Genomic DNA, 20,931 nt, shown 5'->3' on the forward strand with positions numbered 1-20,931 from the left:
TCATTATTAAACCTACTCCTGCATTACCCCTATTTGACTTTGTGTTTATAACCCTGTAGTCATCTGACCAGAAGTCTTGTTCCTCCTGCCACCGAACTTCACTAATTCCCACTATATCTAACTTTAACCTATCCATTTCCCTTTTCAAATTTTCTAACCTACCTGCCCGATTAAGGGATCTGACATTCCACGCTCCGATCCGTAGAACGTCAGTTTTCTTTCTCCTGATAACGACATCCTCTTGAGTAGTCCCCGCCCGGAGATCCGAATGGGGGACTATTTTACCTCCGGAATATTTTACCCAAGAGGACTTCATCATTTAATCATACAGTAAAGCTGCATGCCCTCGGGAAAAATTACGGCCGTAGTTTCCCCTTGCTTTCAGCCGTTCGCAGTAACAGCACAGCAAGGCCGTTTTGGTTATGGTTACAAGGCCAGATCAGTCAATCATCCAGACTGTTACCCTTGCAACTACTGAAAAGGCTGCTGCCCCTCTTCAGGAACCACACGTTTGTCTGGCCTCTCAACAGATACCCCTCCGTTGTGGTTGTACCTACGGTACGGCTATCTGTATCGCTGAGGCACGCAAGCCTCCCCACCAACGCCAAGGTCCATGGTTCATGGGGGGGTTTCAGTGCTTATTCAAACTAAATGGTCTTTGTAACATTATTATTACTATTCACTGCAGAATCATTAATTGGACACAGGTTCAGTATTATTGTTCAAATATTTTCCTAGCTGACATAAAATTATGAAGGCAATTCACTGCAAAATTATGGACTGGTCACAGGTTAAGTCTCTCTCAGTTATTTACTTTATTATTTAAAAAAGAAAGTTAATTGGAGTTCACTAGCAGGCTACTTCTCACTGTCTTTTGAATAAAGAAATTATTGTTCTCATAAATAGTGGTTTTTCTATTTGTTATCTAGCATTAGCACAATAGACAAACTGTGGATCCTGTTATACCATTAATATGCACTTCCAATACATAAGAGAGACTAACACTTAGCAATCATCAACATATAATTTTCTACTATTGCAATTTTCCACTTTTACTACAGTGAAACACAATGTTGACAAAATTGCAAGAAACTGACTCACCTTTTAGAATTTATTACAGGCAGCAATGTGATCATTTACTAAGCTAAACTTTATAAGCCTCAGCTTTAAGAGCTTTTAATCTTTAAAAGAAACTACGAATTGTCTTTACTACCACAGTCTTCTACTTGCAAGAACATGATTAAATAGGTGACTTTGAATCTTCACAAGACTACATTTACTGCTTCCCACAATTTCACCAAATCCACAGTAAATCTGAATATGCCCTTCTCATCAAAGATCAAATAACATTATGTAATTAACTGTCTAACTTCGAGGCTTTCATTTTTTCCACAAAATAGGACACTCGGTAATCATAATTCAAATGGAGAGGAACCTGAGAGGTGTTGTGATAGGAAAAAATCTAGGTAGGTACATAAATTCAGTTATAAGTTACCTTATATTTGTGAACACTAAATCGCCCAATAAGATGATCCTTCACTGTACATTATTATAGTACTCCTTTACAGTGATTGCGCAATGTGGTGGCAACTGCATGTTGGTTGGCGGATTTGCAGACAGAATTGCTGGACTTTGGTCCTTCTTGGTGACGAGGATGAATACCAATTCCAGAATCGTTCCAGCTATTTATCCATCCATCCGAGGCATTGGAAAGTAGCAGAAAAAGCCTCTCTCGGAACCAGGACAATATGCCACTTTTACATGGAACTGCACAGTTTGGTACATCGTCCCCGACTGACTGTTGTTCCACCTTTTCTACCTAGCCAACCACAATTTGCGCGCACTACTCAGTTCCGTTCCCGAGGGGAACCACTACACCTTTTACATACAAACCAACTAAGAACCCTAAGTGAAGGTCAGCAGTTTACATAACAGTAACCAAATACATTAAATAAAACAGAACACATATTGACATTTCTACAGAAAATTATTCACACTGAAATTACAATTATATACAGCAAGTTTTGTTCCCTCCAAATGGGACAAAGAATTTAAATGACAGATATACTACATTGCATAGAATCAAACGATGGCATCAAAGTTCTTACAAAGAAAGGAGTACACAATTTTGTGTTATCGATTCAATCAAACAACATTTACAGAAGCTCAACGATGTAACATTAAATGAAATAAAAGTAAAATAAATCAGTGGGTTATTAGAGCTAGGGGTGTTACATGGTGGCAAGATGAGCAGGATTTCTAGTCAGATTAGTACAGAGTTACCAACACAAAATCGAATAAAGAAAAGTCTGGAATACGTCTGATAATGAATAAGCAAATAGAAACACGGATAAGCTACTATGAACAGCATAGTGTACACACTGAGATAGCCAAGTTAGATATAAAACCAAGACTTACCATTGTAATACACGTATATAGACCTACTAACTCCACAGGATAGACTAGCATGGAAAGGTGCATTAAACGAATCTTCGGACTGAAGATCACAATATGGCTACAACACAACGGTGTGTCATAGCCTCCGGTTTTTAGACGTAGTTTCGGGACATGGCAGGCAAATCTGCTGATGTCTGCCGCTTCGCGTTGGCACCTGTTTGGCGGCGGCGGGGAGCGTAAATGTAGAAGCGTTAGTTTGCTGCTTCAAGTGTGCGAAGTACATAATTCGTAGGGAGTGTACAGAATCTGTTGAGATCTCTCCGCCCCCACGTGAGAAGTGACGTGGTGCAGCGTTATGCTGAAACCACATCTCCTGGCGGACGTTCAATGGCACAGCTACCAAGAACGGGTCCAATAAGTTTTGTAGGAAAATCAAGTATGTAGATGTAATGTCTCTTGCAGCGGTCTCTCCGCGATATTTTCAGAAATTTTATAAATTATATAACTCAGTACATATCTCGAAATATCTCTTATTATCTTACCGATACGATGATTATCAATGCAAAGTAGTTTCAAGCCCTATTATTCCTTGGAGCGTGCACTTACTCCATGGAATAGCTTCTCTGCTATCTATATTTTCTCTTAAGAAAAGAATGATTCAGATCTTGCCGATTAGCCGTGAAAAAACGAAGATGTATATGTATGTATTGTTGAGCTAGTCGCCATCTTGATGATATTCTGTATGAGAAGGAATTTAATACATGAACTAAACTAAGTGTATTCGCGTATTATTTAACTGATTATTATTGACAGTGTCTGCTTACTACGCTGTGTTGCACGGGATCAGTGGGGAACGTCTGATTTACACTGGACGAACCTGCCGTGTTGTACGCTCAAGATATCCAGTTTATTAGTTTCAATAAATGGGCTAACACAGTCTTCCCAGCACATCTCCGGTCTTCCCCATGTGATCACCGAAAGTTAATAATTATTAAAAAGGTTTTCAGGAGATCGACTGACAATTTTCGTCGCACGGAGACTCCGAAATTGCTTCACTGCCTTATGGAATTTAAGTTAAGCTCAATTTAATCAGGATAGAACAGTACTGAACAGTGTGAATGTGATAAGCCTGCTTTTTGAATGAAAATTCCCTTAATATACGCATGTTTCTTACTAACCTGATCAGTGAAGCTAAATCAGTCCGGTGTGAGAGAGGTTTTTAAATTTCATATCCCACAAAAAATATTAAATAGACCCAGTTAGCTTGAGTGGAAGAAGCTATGACCGTCCAGAATTCGTGCTCACACTTTAATACTAAACCGATGCTAAAGTTCCTGAGCATGGGTTTTCGTCTACATCTACATCAACATGGATATTCAGCAAATCACCTTTAAGTGTCTGGCAGAGTGCTCATCGAACCATCTTCATAATAATTCTCTATTATTTCATTCTCGTACAGAGCGTGGAAAAAGCGAAAACCTTTATCTTTCCGTGCGAGCTCTGGCTTCCCTTATTTTATTATGATGATCGATTCTCCCTATGTAGGTCGGCGTCAACAAAGTATTTTCGCATTCGGGGGAGAAAATAGGTGATGGAAATTTCGTGAGAAGACTCCGCCACGACGAAAAACGTCTTTGTTTTAATGATGTCCACTCCAAATCCTGTGTAATTTCAGTGACAATCTCTCCCCTATTACGTGATAAAACAAATCGTGGTGCCATTCTTTGAGCTTTCTCGATGTACTCCGTCAATCCCATCAGGTTTAGGATTCCGAACCGCGCAGCGGTATTCTAAATGAGGACGGACATGTCTAGTCTATGCTGTCTCCTTAGTAGGTCTGTTACATTTTTTAAGCGTCCTGCCAATAAAACCCAGTGTTTGGTTAGCATTCCGCACAACAGTTTCTATCTGTTCCTTCCAATTTAAGTTGTACGTAATTGCAATTTTTAGGTATTCAGTCAAATTTACGGCTTTCAGATTTGACTGATTTATCGTGTAACCGAAGTTTAACGGATTCCTTTTAGCATTGAAACTTCCCCTTCGTATGAAAAGAACATTCGAATGAAAAGAATGACTGTGCTGGTAAAACTTCTACATTACTTGATTTTCAAACTCCAGAGTGAAACTGAACGTACTGAGACTCTTTTATCTTTACTTAGACTGATCATTTCTAAACTGACACACAATATTTTAGCGCAACGCAATCTGACTAACAATAACCTAAACCCTTCATGAATCACCTCATAAAAAACTTCGTTACTCGAACTACTGCAATGCTGCGAGCGCCAATACTGCCAGCTAAATAAAAGACTCTAACTCTTGAAGGCACTAACTACTGATAGGCATAAAGTTAGCAAACGAAAGATTTTGATAGAGAATAAATAAGTTATTTACCTTAATAATAATAGTCATTATATAAATTCTTGAAATCCAGTTTGACAGATTTCCTTTCTCTGACGGACGCACGTCCAGATCGTCCGCTCATATTAACATCTCAAAACTATGTCATCTCTCTCCCCACATCCACCACTGTTGGCGGCTCACTTCCAACTGCCCAACGCTACGGGCTGTTCACACTCAACTGCCCGACACTACACTGGCGAATAACTTCCAACAACGAGTTCAACCAGCCACAGACTGCACACAGCGCAGTCAGTGATTTTAATAGAGAGCGCTATATGGCGTTACCAACATAAAAACCTAAACAACCTACTTACAGAATTCATGTGGATGACCTCACACTTTTCGTTATTTAGGGTCAACTGCCAATTTTTGAACCATAGAGGTATCTTTTCTAAATCGTTTTGCAATTTGTTTTGCTCTTCTGATGACTTTACTAGTCGATAAACGACAGCATCATCTGCAAACAGCCTAAGACTGTAATATTTCTGGCTTTGCAGCCATCATATTCGACTACAAGAAGCTCTTTTTAGAGCAGTTGAGAGGGCAGCTGTGACACCATGACGTGACGTGATGTGATGTACCAATGGCAGATGGTTTGTTCGGTACGGGTATCGTGAGAAAGACCGCCTAAATTGTGGTTCTTCTCTGCGATTGGTTGCTGCGATCGGAAGTTGTGCACCAAAATGGTAATCTTCTATTATTAATACGTGAAAAATTAAACAGCGTATTTACTTGAATTTCAAATTAAAGCATCTCTCAACAGTGCGATATCATTCCATTATTTCTCAAGCATTAATGACCAGCAGAATAATAAACAACTGACAAACGAGAATGCAGACGAAGCAGTTCAGTAATGTTCGGATCGCGCCTAACTTCGATAGCGGGCAAAGTGGTTCGGTTGTAACATCAGAGCTGGTTGGCATTGTCGGAGGTTCAAATGGCTCTGAGCACTATGGGACTCAACTGCTGTGGTCATCAGTCCCCTAGAACGTAGAACTACTTAAACCTAACTAACCTCAGGACATCACACACATCCATGCCCGAGGCAGGATTCGAATCTGCGACCGTAGCGGTCTCGCGGTTCCAGACTGTAGCGCCTATAACCGCACGGCCACTCTGGCCGGCCATTGTCGGAGGAAAGACATATTGTCTGCCGCGGTCCGTGTAAGTTAAGACTTTATTAGAGGTATATGGTTAGTTGGAACATATAGTTGAGAACAATGTGACAGTAATTACGGAAATATGCAGTTCATTAATTTGTTGAAAAATAGAAATCATTTGTGACTCTAAAGTGGAACGTACACTCCTGGAAATGGAAAAAAGAACACATTGACACCGGTGTGTCAGACCCACCATACTTGCTCCGGACACTGCGAGAGGGCTGTACAAGCAATGATCACACGCACGGCACAGCGGACACACCAGGAACCGCGGTGTTGGCCGTCGAATGGCGCTAGCTGCGCAGCATTTGTGCACCGCCACCGTCAGTGTCAGCCAGTTTGCCGTGGCATACGGAGCTCCATCGCAGTCTTTAACACTGGTAGCATGCCGCGACAGCGTGGACGTGAACCGTATGTGCAGTTGACGGACTTTGAGCGAGGGCGTATAGTGGGCATGCGGGAGGCCGGGTGGACGTACCGCCGAATTGCTCAACACGTGGGGCGTGAGGTCTCCACAGTACATCGATGTTGTCGCCAGTGGTCGGCGGAAGGTGCACGTGCCCGTCGACCTGGGACCGGACCGCAGCGACGCACGGATGCACGCCAAGACCGTAGGATCCTACGCAGTGCCGTAGGGGGCCGCACCGCCACTTCCCAGCAAATTAGGGACACTGTTGCTCCTGGGGTATCGGCGAGGACCATTCGCAACCGTCTCCATGAAGCTGGGCTACGGTCCCGCACACCGTTAGGCCGTCTTCCGCTCACGCCCCAACATCGTGCAGCCCGCCTCCAGTGGTTTCGCGACAGGCGTGAATGGAGGGACGAATGGAGACGTGTCGTCTTCAGCGATGACAGTCGCTTCTGCCTTGGTGCCAATGATGGTCGTATGCGTGTTTGGCGCCGTGCAGGTGAGCGCCACAATCAGGACTGCATACGACCGAGGCACACAGGGCCAACTCCCGGCATCATGGTGTGGGGAGCGATCTCCTACACTGGCCGTACACCACTGGTGATCTTCGAGGGGACACTGAATAGTGCACGGTACATCCAAACCGTCATCGAACCCATCGTTCTACCATTCCTAGACCGGCAAGGGAACTTGCTGTTCCAACAGGACAATGCACATCCGCATGTATCCCGTGCCACCCAACGTGCTCTAGAAGGTGTAAGTCAACTACCCTGGCCAGCAAGATCTCCGGATCTGTCCCCCATTGAGCATGTTTGGGACTGGATGAAGCGTCGTCTCACGCGGTCTGCACGTCCAGCACGAACGCTGGTCCAACTGAGGCGCCAGGTGGAAATGGCATGGCAAGCCGTTCCACAGAACTACATCCAGCATCTCTACGATCGTCTACATGGGAGAATAGCAGCCTGCATTGCTGCGAAAGGTGGATATACACTGTACTAGTGCCGACATTGTGCATGCTCTGTTGCCTGTGTCTATGTGCCTGTGGTTCTGTCAGTGTGATCATGTGACGTATCTGACACCAGGAATGTGTCAATAAAGTTTCCCCTTCCTGGGACAATGAATTCACGGTGTTCTTATTCCAATTTCCAGGAGTGTAATTGTGCAGTTTCTCGTGTTCTGCTAATAAAAAGCAAGTGGCTTCTCGTATAAACAAAATTATTGGAAATTCAATCATTGCTAAAACAACAGTTCCTCGCTAAGATTTCTTACAGCCTCCAGATAAAGAATTCACGATCTACGTACTGTTTTCTGCGCCGGGCACAACAACTGTTGAAGACTACAGGTTGGTGAACTTTTATTACAACTTATACGTTCCACTCTGGGTGGTGTAAGCAAATAGGAACCTCGCGTGTACTGCAGTGTGTAGTAACACAGGGGAGGTATGAAATAGATAAATATTTTTGAGGGAAAGGGTTTACCACGCGCACGTATATATCGCTTTCTCTAACTCTTTTCTTTTTCAGCTTGCCGTAAGACCTGCTCAGATTGTCTTCTAAATGGTTTAGATAGATAAGGAACAGGAAGGGCCTATAACACTACCTTGTGGAACGACTGAAATCATTTCTGTTTTACTCGATGATTTTCGGCCAATTACTACGAACTGTGACCTCTCTCACAGGAAATCACGAATCCAGTCACGTAACTGAGATGATATTCCATAAGCACGCAAATTCACTATAAGCCGCTTGTGTGGTACAGTGTCAAAAGCCTTCCTCAAAGCTAGACATACGGAATCAATTTGAAGTCTCTTGTCAATAGCAATCAACACTTCGTGTGAGTAAATAGCTAGTTGTCTTTCACAAGAACGATGTTTTCTAAATCCTTGTTGAGTTTTTGTAAAGAGATCGTTTTTAATGTCCGAACAGAATGTACACTACTGGACATTAAAATTGCTACACCACGAAGATGACGTGCTACAGACGCGAAATTTAACCGACAGGGAGAAGATGCTGTCATATGCAAATGATTAGCTCTTCAGAGTATTCACACAAGGTTGGCGCCGGTTGCGACACCTACAACGTGCTGACATGAGGAAAGTATCCAACCGATTTCTCATACACAAACAGCAGTTGACCGACGTTGCCTGGTGAAACGTTGTTGTGATGCTTCGTGTAAGGAGGAGAAATACGTACCATCACGTATCCTACTGTGATAAAGGCCGGATTGTAGCCTATCGCGATTGCGGTTTATCGTATCGCGACATTGCTGCTCGTTTTGGTCGAGATCCAATGACTGTTAGCAGAATATGGAATCGGTGGGTTCAGGAGGGTAATACGGAACGCCGTGCTGGACCCCAATGGCCTCGTATCACTAGCAGTCGAGATGACAGGCATCTTATCCGCATGGCTGTAACGGATCGTGCAGCCACGTCTCGATCCCTGAGTCAACAGATGGGGACGTTTGCAAGACAACAATCATCTGCACGAACAGTTGGACGACGTTTGCAGCAGCATGGACTATCAGCTCGGAGACCATGGCTGCGGTTACCACTGACGCGCTCCATCACAGACAGGAGCGCCTGCGATGGTGTACTCAATGACGAACCTGGGTGCACGAATGTCAAAAGTCATTTTTTCGGATGAATCCAAGTTCTGTTTACAGCATCATCACGGTCGCATCCGTGTTTGGCGACATGCGGTGAACGCACATTGGAAGCGTGTATTCATCGCCATACTGGCGTATCACCCGGCGTGATGGTATGGGGTGCCATTGGTTACAAGTCACGGTCACCTGTAGTTCACATTGTCGGCGCTTTGAACAGTGGACGTTACATTTCAGATGTGTTACGACCCGTGGCTCTACCTTTCATTCGATACCTGCGAAACCCTACATTTCAGCAGGATAATGAACGACAACATGTTGCAGGTCCTGTACAGGCCTTTCTGGATACAGAAAACCATCGACTGCTGCCCTGGCCAGCACATTCTCCAGACCTATCACCAGTTGAAAACGTCTGGTCAATGGTGGCCGAGCAACTGGCTCGTCGTCAGTCACTACTTTTGATGAATTGTGGTATCGTATTGAGGCTACAGGGGCAGCTGTACCTGTACACGCCATCCAAGCTCTGTTTGACTCAATGCCCAGGCGTATCAATGCCGTTATTACGGCCAGAGGTGGTTGTTCTGGGTACTGATTTCTCAGGATCTATGCACCCAAATTGCGTGAAAGTGTAATCACATGCCAGTTCTAGTATAATATATTTGTCCAATGAATACCCATTTATCATCTGCATTTCTCATTGGTGTATCAATTTTAATGGCCAGTAGTGTATGTTCTGCCAAATTATGTTAATGATATGGGCGTGTAATTTAGTAGATTAAACGTAGTACCTTTCTTGAATACTGGTGTGACCTGTGCAACTTCCAAGTCTTTGTCTGCGCAAACATAGTGTTTCGCGAATTCAGAACGAAGTCCCTCGTGAACTTACGTTCAGTTGTGGAGAGAACTCGACTTGGAAATAGGGGGTGTGTCGATGCAGCGGTGCACGAATCACGTTCTATAGGCAACGCATTGTGGAAAATCAGCTCGACCCGTGGCGTATACCGTTTGTAAATGGTTCGGATGTAATTGTTGCTCGCCCAGAACGTCCCAGACGACACTGTGACTACCACCCGTTGCACGTGCTGTTGTTCGACTGCTAGTTGATGGGTTCTTTTCAACCAGATGCAGTACATCTTCTTCAAATTCGGGCGCATGACGATGTCGTGAAGCACCACAGTCCTGTCTCCTCACGGTGAAGGTACCTATTCCTCAGAGCCGCAAAATAACTTTGGCAAAAAGAATGTACTACGGCGTGTTACGTTGCGGAAAATGTTCGTCATAGAGCCGACTGGCACCTCTTTCGTTGCCTCGACCTTCATCATACACAAGGAACATGTCTGTCTATTCATAAAACGTGTACAGAACGATACTTACCGCATAGAAGACGCACAGGCATTAAATAGTCCTTGCAGCAAGGCACACTAAAAGTAACAACAGGTGACCATCTGACGTAGTACATGTCTTCCTGTCTACCCTATTATATACCAGGACAAGCAACTCTGAGACTTTCCTCTTTCCCTCAGCAGTCGTGGACGGGGACTGCACATCTGAACTGAAACCGTCATAGAGCGGCAACGATAAATTTCTGGGCATGGGTCCCTATTAAAAAAAAAAGGTTCAAATGGCCTGAGCACTATGATACTTAACATCTTAGGTCATAAGTCCCCTATAACTTAGAACTACGTAAACCTAACTAATCTAAGGATATCACACACATCCATGCCCGAGGCAGGAATCGAACCTGCGACCGTAGCAGTCCTGCGGTTCCTGACTGAAGCGTCTAGAACGGCACGGCCACCGCGGCCGGCTCCTTATTCAAAATATCATGTACTCACTCCCGTCTAAAAGTCCTAGAAGGCTGTAATTTCCGAACACCCTGTATACTGCAGGGTTGCTGTTTTAGTTTTCCATTTTGATATCTCTCGTTAATTTCGTTGTTTCCAACGGTGAAACACACTTTAAAGGGTAATTTTTGTGAATCATTTACGAAAGATTAGAGATTATAAACGGAATAAATTTAGAGACATCCAAAATCTGTATGGCTACACAGATAGATACGCAATGAAAGACTGGAGAAACTCGAATAAATGTGGCAGAAGAAAGGTATCTTTTGGTCCAAAGGTACTGTGTAACTGATTGTCAGTCCTTATTCGCATTTTTTACAGAATTATTCCATTTGCTGACAGTGGCCCAAAACTCTGAGAGGGAACTTCCATTGATTACATTTCTATTATAGGAATGTGTGGTGTCTGTTCTTTCAGAAATGTCCGAAAGAACGGACACCGCAGATTCAAATCACTTGATAGGCATAGTTGGGCAGTGAATCCACCTTCTTCACTGCGGCTGCACAAATATGTCCGACCTCCTGTGGGAATCTCTTGAGAGCGAATATGGAGGACATGGACAACGAGTGCGGAAGGGAGTGTGGATCGGCCGTGAGGCAACCCAAAATAGTCGGTGCGGTTGCCATAACACTGTGCCCCGGCTACCCCACCTGCTATTTAGCAGGAGATCCCGGGTTCGAATCCCAGTCCACTACACATTTTTACTTGTCGCTTGTTCATTCGCCATAAAGATTTTAAAGGCACAAATCCCCACTCACTCATGAGTAGGAGGAAACAAAGCTGAAAACAACAAAGGAATGGAAGTAAGGAAGGAATGAAGATGTAAATCTGGAATTGAACCCTCGTCCCCCTGGATGCGATTCCGTAGCTTGACAGCCGATTAGCTAAGACAAAAGTATCCGAATTAGTTGTGTAGGTGGCAATGGCTGAAGGTAAAAGTTATTACTTTCTTCCTGGATGAAGTTTCATGAAAATGGGTTCAAAAATGGCTCTGAGCATTATGGGACTCAACATCTTAGGTCATAAGTCCCCTAGAACTTAGAACTACTTAAACCTAACTAACCTAAGGACATCACACACATCCATGCCCGAAGCAGGATTCGAACCTGCGACTGTAGCAGTCCCGCGGTTCCGGACTGCAGCGCCAGACCGCTAGACCACCGCGGCCGGCTGAAAATGGGTATGGCCGCTACTCAACGATGGTGCACGCTAACGAAACCGTAAAAACTCTCTCCTTTAGCACAATTTAATTTAGTCTTTACGAATAATTTATTGCTCATAGTTCGCTGTGGTGATCTCCGACCATGCACGACCCACAGAGGGCCAAATAAGAAGACTGTATTCACTCTTGAATCAGGAAATGTCTATTTAGCCCATCAAATAAGGGAATGTTTACACAATAGCAACTTATACCCTGTTTGTACCGCGTCCTTTTTGCTATCTCTATGTAAGAGGTATCGATATGCGAAAGATGCAATGTTGCGTCTTTCTCAGACTTTACGTGATACAGCTACGCCTTACACCGCCTGCAAGAGGTTAGTAATGCGGCACAGCATCGAACCTTATGTACTGTACGTCGTTTCGCCAGTCGAAACGTTTGCTGTAAAATTTCGTGGCGCAAGGTATCTTCCATCGTCAACTGCCAATGTGTTTATTAAATTTCTCTGAGTGCTTCTTTCATTCGCATGCCATTAAAGTTAACGTGCTTATTCATTGGTGTTAATAGTCGAGCTCCTGCATTCCTATACACATGTGTGCATTTACAGCCAGTGATTTCTGCCTATGTCATTTATACCGCATTGCTAACGGGCAGCCGGCCGTAGTGGCCGAGCGGTTCTAGGAGCTTCAATCTGGAACCACGCGACCGCTACGGTCGCAGGTTCGAACCCTGCCTCGGGCATGGATGTGTGTGATGTTCTCAGGTTAGTTAGGTTTAAGTAGTTCTAAGGGACTGATGACCTCAGATGTTAAATCCCATAGTGCTGAGAGCCATTTTTGAGCTAACGGGCAAATTTTCTCTTATCCTCCCATAATAAAAACCTGCTGTCTTCTCAAAAAAACCTGCAGTCTTCCAGGAAACACTCCATTTTGCAGCAACGTTGCCTGTTTATTCTCTATCTCACTCAAAACTGACGCAGATAGCTTACATCGTAGAATGAAAAACTCTCGACCTGATTTAGTCACCATGGTATAGAACGGCAGTCAAAATAAAGAGCATAATGAACATCCATGATTCGTATAGTTTTCAGCAATATTTAGCCTGTACCTGGCCTTGTCTTCATGTATATCTACATCTGTAATTGGAAACCACTGTGAAGCGCATGGCAGAGGGTAGGTTCCACTGTACCAGTCACTGAGTTTTCTACCGCTTTCCATTTATGTATGGAGCACGTGCACAATGATTACTTAAATGCTTCCGTGCGTGATGTAATTAATTTAATGTTATCCTCACGATCGTTACGGGACAGGGGCATATTCCAGGAGTAATTTAAAGTCAGTTCTTGGAACTTTGTTCGTAGGCTTTCTCAGGATGGTTTACGCTTGTCTTCGAGAGCCTGCCAGTTCCGTTTCTTCAGCGTCTCTGTCACAGTCTCTCACGTGTCAAAGAACGTTGTGACTATTCGTGCTGCCCTTCTCTGTATACGTTCAATATCCGTCTTCAGTGTATTTGTCACGGGCCCCACACTCTTGAGCAATATTCTACAATGGGTCGCACGAGTGATTTTTAAGCAGTCTCATTTGTAGATTGATCGCATTTCCCCCGCATTCTGCCAATAAGCCGAAGTCTGCGGTCACTTTTACCCGTGACTGAGCCTATGTGATCATTCCATTCCATATCCCTACAAATTGTTACTCCCAGGTACTTGTTTGAGTTGGCTGATTCCAACTGTGACTCATTGGTATTATAGTCATAGCGTGCTACTTTCTTTTATTTTGTAAAGTCCACAGTTATTGTCTCGAGATTATCTAAAATCGTTGCCAAGAGCTTCGGACAATTAGTCATGCAAGACTGAACTTAGTTCGTCAAATATCATCGTGGAGAAATTATACATTTGTTATAAAGTACGCCTGAAAGAAGCACAAATCTGATTCAGTTAAACACTTGCCGATGGGTCATATGACAGAGAGCTCAGGAGGAAAATAATAATTTGAAGAAGAATGTAGAGAGATCAAACTTCTTCAGCAGGGAAGAACCTAATATTTCTGTCTACAGTGAAACATATTTCGAAACTTTTTATATGCTGTAATTTATTAACATAGTGTACATGGAAGACTACTCTCTCGGCATGTGGACAGAGACTTGTATTCTTTGTCTTAAGTGTATTACTGTTTTGACGGATAATGCTGCTGTTAAGAGCACCACCCACAGATACCGAGGTGGCTGGGTTCTTGCCTCTGTCTCTCGCGCAGTTTTAGCCAGATGAGAAGTTTCAGTGTCGATGACACATCAATGCTGGATGTTACGCTGAACATCAATAGGGCCAATTTGATCATATGTATCTAATGTGTCATTTCTACACACACGTTAAACAAAGAGAACAGAATTATTAGCGCGAAATCCGTTACAATCAGGTGTCTACATGTGACTTTTTTACGGCTTGCAGTTTTTTGACAGCGTCTGCATTATTCAGTGCGTCTGCGCAGTTTAGAATTAACCGATAGGATCTCGTTATTACGAGTGGTATTCCCCACTGACTGTGAAGGATTCCCTTATTAATCTGCCATGAACGTATCACCTGCGCTGTGCTGGTGGTTTATCTGACAATTGCTGCTCTTAATCATAGCACAATGCTCATTTCGTGAGCGGATAGACATGATTTTAGTGTAGTGCAGCCCAAATTATGATGGAGAGGAGGCTGCATGGTTGCACCTAGACGTGTGTGTAGGCGACACTGCGTTTATGAGAAAGAACTCCTAGTGTCGTAAATGGTGGGTCAGGGCAGATCAAGGTTTGCTCATACTCTTAACCGGAAATAACGCATAGTGAAGGCTGCTGAAGAATACAATAGGGTAGTGTCAGAGCATAATGCATCACACTGGTTTGTGATACATGTCATTGCACGTCATGGACGGACTTTTTATTTTATTTAAATCTCAGATTCCGTAGTACCAAACTGACAGGCAAATCTCTGTGGTCATGGAACGAGTTAGTACATGAAATGAACATCCGAAAAGTTGATAATAAACAAAAAAACTACACGAACCCTATACAGACGAGATGCTGAGTACTCCACCGCATAACACAGGATATTACTTAAATTTTAACCAGGAACAAATGCTTCATAAGCTAATTCTTTAATTTAGATTTGAAAGGTGGACAATTACTGCTATTTTTTTTTTTTTCCTTGCTGTAGCTCACCGGAAATGTAAGCAGCAGAATATTGCACGTCTTCTGCGAAAGAGTGAAGGAGATGCAATCCAAATGCGCACCGGATTTCTGCCCAGTATTAACTAAGTGAAATCTGTTAATTATTGGAACTAAGCGGACATTCTTAATAACAAATGGCATTAAAGAAAATATGTGTCGAGAGGCCAGTCGGTTCAAATGACTCTGAGCACTATGGGACTTAACATCTGAGGTCATCAGTCCCCTAGAACTTAGAACTACTTAAACCTAACTAACCTAAGGACATCACACACATCCATGCCCGAGGCAGGATTCGAACCTGCGACCGTAGCGGTCAGGCTGTTCCAGACTGAAGCGCCTAGAACCGCTCGGCCCCACCGGCCGGCGAGAGGCCAGTGTCAAAATTCCCGGACTCATGATTTGGGGTCGATAAGAGGTTCACCGATTTACGCCACATTTTGCTAAAACTGCCAACTTCTGAGCCAAAACTATCTCTGTGAATGGCAAGAGTTACTCCATAATATAACACCATAAGTCATATGTGTATGAAAATAACCAAAATAAACTAATTTTCGTATTGGATTGCCACTTATTGAGGATACTGTTCAAACGGCAGACATACTTTCATTCATTTTTTGACAACACCCTGAACATGTGCTTCCCATGACGTTTATATGAACACCTTGGAATCTGGACTGCTCAGACTCACTAATCATATGCCCATTCTGCATATTTGGAGTGTCAGTTTTAGCCGAACTGTGTGTAAGACACTGTAGAAACCTATCTGTCGTTTACCATCAATTTATTTTCTATACCCATTAACTTTAACTTCACTATTTGATACATTGCCTACGTTGCACTTAATATCAGGCACCTCCTCACAACCTTCCTCATTACTGTGGAGAATGATATTTTTCTGTCTGTTAATAAATGTGAGAAAAAACAACTTGAGCTAATCCTCCTATTTCCTAACTTATGCAAAAATATTTTGTAGTCAACACAATAAAACTCATTATCTTCTCAAAGAGAAGGTCTAGTATCCACAACGTTTTGTTTAATCCGTCCAGTTCTCCACAGAAAAAAAAAACGAATACAGATTTTCAGTTGTTAAACCACTTCTAAAACCAAACTGTACGTCTAACAGCAAGTTATGTGAACTGAAATGATCAATTAACATTATATATAGAGCTTTTCAATAACTTTTACAAACACCGATGGCACAAAAATAGATCTAAAATAGTCTAATTTTTTTCAAGCGGTTTCACTATTGACTACTTTAATTGTTAAGGAAACTGACCATTCCAAAAGGAAAATCTGAAATATGGCTAAGGACTGTGCCAACGTGTGCAGTACAGTGCTTTTGTGTGCTACTAGATAACCCATGTCAGTTATCATGGAAGAGTATTTTCTAAGAAAATTACGTGAAATCTTATAGAAACTAAGGATTTATGCAATTCACCTACTATATTTATAAAGTGATTGTTAAATAATGTACATACGTATGACCCATCATAAAGAAAAACATTTTTATTACATATTCACTTCACATCCTCGACTTTGCGCTACTGGCCAGACGCTTCCTTCATGGCCGACAATTTTAATTTACTCTGAGAATTACTGATTTTCTTCGCATACCACATGCTTTTTAACTTCCTAATAACATTTTAAGCATCTTATAGTGCAGTATGTAATGGACTACTGCTTCTCTATTGTGACTGATATAAACCCCTCTTTATTCTACGTGATATTTTTATTCCAATAGTCAGATACCCAAGTTGCCTGTTAGTTTAGTACCCTGTTTTAAACGTTCTAATAGGAAACAGTTTTTAAAGAGCACGATAAATGTGTTGAGTAAAACATTGTATATATCATCTGTGTTATCTGCACTACATTTCCAGCCGCTGTTGTTCTTTAACACTAGAAGTAACGGACGTCGTCATCCCCTTGAAGTACCATATGGGTCATATTTTTTACACACAATATGAATCCGCAGTTTTATTGGTATCTGGGTGGTGTTTTGGGTGTCGCCATGTTAACATCACGTTTAGGAAGGATAGTTTGGTCTTTAAAATGAATAGTACACTGTCAAAAATAAATTTTTAGAAGTTTTTTTATTTTAAATTTTACGGAAGAAATTCCTCAGTCTTTCGACAAAGGCGGCCGATGTGGCCGAGCGGTTCTAGGCGCTTCAGTCCGGAACCGCGCTACCGCTACGGTCGTAGGTTCGAATCCTGCCTCGGGCATGGATGTATCTGATGTCCTTAGGTTAGTTAGGTTTAAGTAGGTCTAAGTTCTAGGAGACTGATGACCTCAGATGTTAAGTCCCATAGTGCTCAGAGCCATCTGAACCATCATCTTTCGTCAAACATCATTAAAACAAGCAAGTTAAACAATGTTACATTGCTTTTCTTTAAAGAAAGATTGAAGTAGAGTCCAAACATATTGTTTGCATGAGTACTAATACTATTTTTACTTTTGTAGGCAAATAAGGTAAGTTCCGACTATATGTATAAGATTCTAAAATGCAGCATGTGACTAAAATGCTACGCGTGTTTTCTTGTTTATTTCAACCAAGGAACAACAACATAAGAACAAACAATTTCACTTAAGAATTATAATATTTGGAAATGTTTAGCGACAAAGGAGTGGAGAGAATTTTTTAAGCTGGGATTGGCTAAGAGTTCTGACATTGACTCCACCCTTAGTTTCATTACGAAACTTTTCGTTTGTGGAAATTTCTTCTCGCGTACTAATTAGACTCACTTGGCATACACGTGGGCACCTGCACTTGCAAGGATACAGCTGCTCGCTGACAGCCATGTTCTGACTTGGCTTGTAGCAGGCAAAACAATTCTCAGTAAATGGATTTCTATATTTCTGAAGCAAGACAAAATTTATCAGTATCCTTGAGTTCTTTCCTCGATGACATAGAATCAAACCTAAGATGATTGCTTACTCCAAATCTGTTTCTTGATGTGGTTCTCTCAAAGAAAATAGGTCCCTCCCCCCGTAATGCTCCATAAATCTTTATACACTGAGGAGACAAAGAAACTATTAAAGGCAAGCGTATTCAAATACAGAGATATGTAAACAGTTAGAATGCGGCGCTGCGGTCGGCAACACCTTTATAAGACAAATGCCTGGCGCAGTAGTTAGATCGGTTACTGCTGCCACAATGGTTGGTTATCAAGATTTCAGTGAGTTTAAACGTGGTGATATAATCGGCGAACGAGCGATGGGACACAGCATCTCCGAAATAGCAATGAATTGGGGATTTTCCCGTACGACAGTTTTACAAGTGTACCGTGAATATCCGGAACCCGGTAAAATATCAAATCTCTCACATCGCTGCGGCCGCAAAAAGATCCTGCAACAACGGGGCTAACGACGGCTGAATAGAACTGTTCAACGTGACAGAAGTGCAACTCTTCCCCAAACTGCTGCAAATTTCAATTCAGGGCCATCAACAAGTGTCAACGTGTGAACCATTCAATGAAACATCGTCGAAATGAACTTTCGTAGCCGAAGGCCCACTCGTGTAAAAGCCTTACGACCCGCTGATCCCGTCAACACCGAAATTGGACTTTGATGGTTGAATACATGTTGCATGGTCAGACGAGTCTCGTTTCAAATTGTGTAGAGCGGATGGAAGTATACGGGTATAGAAACAACCTCGTGAATCCATCAAGCTAGTAGAAGCTCTCTAATGGTGTGGGGCATGTGCAGTTAGAGTGATTTGGGACCCCTGATACTTCTAGGTACGACTCTGACACGTGACACGTATGTAAGCATCCTGTCCGATCACCTGCATCCATTCATGTCCATTATGCTTTCCGACGGAGTTGAGCAGTTCCAGCAGGACAATGCGACATCCCACACGTCTAGAATTGCTACAGAGTGGCACACTCTACTGATTTTAAACATTTCCGCTGGCCACCAAACTCCCCAGACATGAACACTATTGAGCATATCTGGGATGCCTGGCATCGTGGTGTTCAGAAGAGATCTCCACCAACTCGTACTGTTACTGATTTATGGGCAGCGCTGCAAGATTCATGGTGTCAGTCCCCTCCAGCACTACTTTAGACGTTAGTTGAGTCTATTCCACGTCGTGTTGCGGCACTTCTGCGTTCTCGGGGGGCTACACGATATTAGGCAGGTGTACGAGTTTCTTTGGCTCTTCAGTGTATGAAATACCCCGAGCACCATATGCTCCATGAGTAATCCAATTAAAGCATCAAGTTCTTCGAGGCGTAGGGACTATTGTTATTATCAGTGCTCTGTGCGCCTTTTCTTCAGTGTACTTTTTTTAACAGTCTCAGGATTGGGTGGCTTGCAAATAGCCTCAACACATGGAGTAGCGAATCATCTACAAAATGACTCCCGCAACATATTCTGGACGCTGCGCCTACCTGCTGTGTAGCGTGGCTCAATCCCTGTTCACTTGGTGCCACTGAAACTCTCTACTTACTCCCCAGGAAATGAGTGCCAGGGAATGGATGCCTCGTTCATGACAAGCTGCTGCACAACGAAGCGCTCTCGTCGTTTCAAAAATGGTTCATGCTTAACTTGTCCAAGAGATATGTCATCCTCAAATGGATCGGGTTGTGCTTGCTGTTCATTTGATGCGCCTGAATCATGTGAGTATTGGAATAAGCTGTGTTCTAGCGCAAAGTACCGTTATCCAAGATGGCAGCGATGACGTCATCCAAGATGGCGGATTTTGTCGGGAAGTGTGAATTTTGGCACGAAAGTGCCTCGTCCCCCACACCCAGAAAAATTGCGTAATTGAGCTAGGATCTATGCAGAGTGTACGACCGGAAATCATGTGACCGGAAGTGCGCTATCGTGAATATTTAGAGTATAAAAGGATGCATGGCAGCGCACCCGTACAGTCTTCTGTGGTAGTTGAAAGTGTCAACATGGATTCCTCAAAAGTCCGTAACATGCCTCAGCTATTAGGGAGGAGGACGAGACCAACTGACGAACGCTTTGGTTCGTGGTTACTACTGGAGAACATGGACAATCTTGTTTCTGACATTGGCAACTTAAATTACACCGAAAATGATACACTCCTTAGCAAGAAGAATTTAAATGTGCTTACTCCTATTACAGAACCGTTTTGCGATAACATTACGGTAGTTAAAATCTATGATCAAGGGAACTGTCAGGAGCAGTTAGAGAAGGGACGATCTGTCATGTTAAAGAAGAAAATGTGTGGTTCAGTTAACTATTATCTACGTAGTAAATTCTGTAAGTTCGTCACTGCAAGACATGGCGTCAAGGCGAAGCTACCATTTCTCCTACATGGAAGCGGCAGTGTGACAGCAAGAGGAATATTGGATAAAATCGGCAAGGAAGCACTGGAAACCATTTCGAAGAAATATAAAAATCCTGTGGCTATACCATATAAAGTGGAATTAGCCGACATTAAATTGGATGTTCTAATGAAAGAGTTTCCTGGAATATTGCAGCAGCTACATGTAGACGATTATTACCTATTGGATTTAGACATAATGCAAGACTATGCAGGAATTTTTGATAAAGTGGAGATGTGCGACTACCTAATATCGACCCACGACTTCTGCATGGAAGGAGACCATCAGGGAAGCAGCAATGTGATTGTGGACAACAATAAGACAGCTAGGATAGACTGTTTAACGTGGATGAGCTCTAATTGTAAAGGTATATAACAAATTTATATCAAATCACAAGTCCAGGAGTAAACAAAGTTATCGGCAACCATCTTATAGACTTTATAATGTGTCC

This window comes from Schistocerca cancellata, chromosome 8 (genome assembly GCF_023864275.1).
Source record: "Schistocerca cancellata isolate TAMUIC-IGC-003103 chromosome 8, iqSchCanc2.1, whole genome shotgun sequence".
Classification (NCBI taxonomy): Eukaryota; Metazoa; Arthropoda; class Insecta; order Orthoptera; family Acrididae; genus Schistocerca; species Schistocerca cancellata.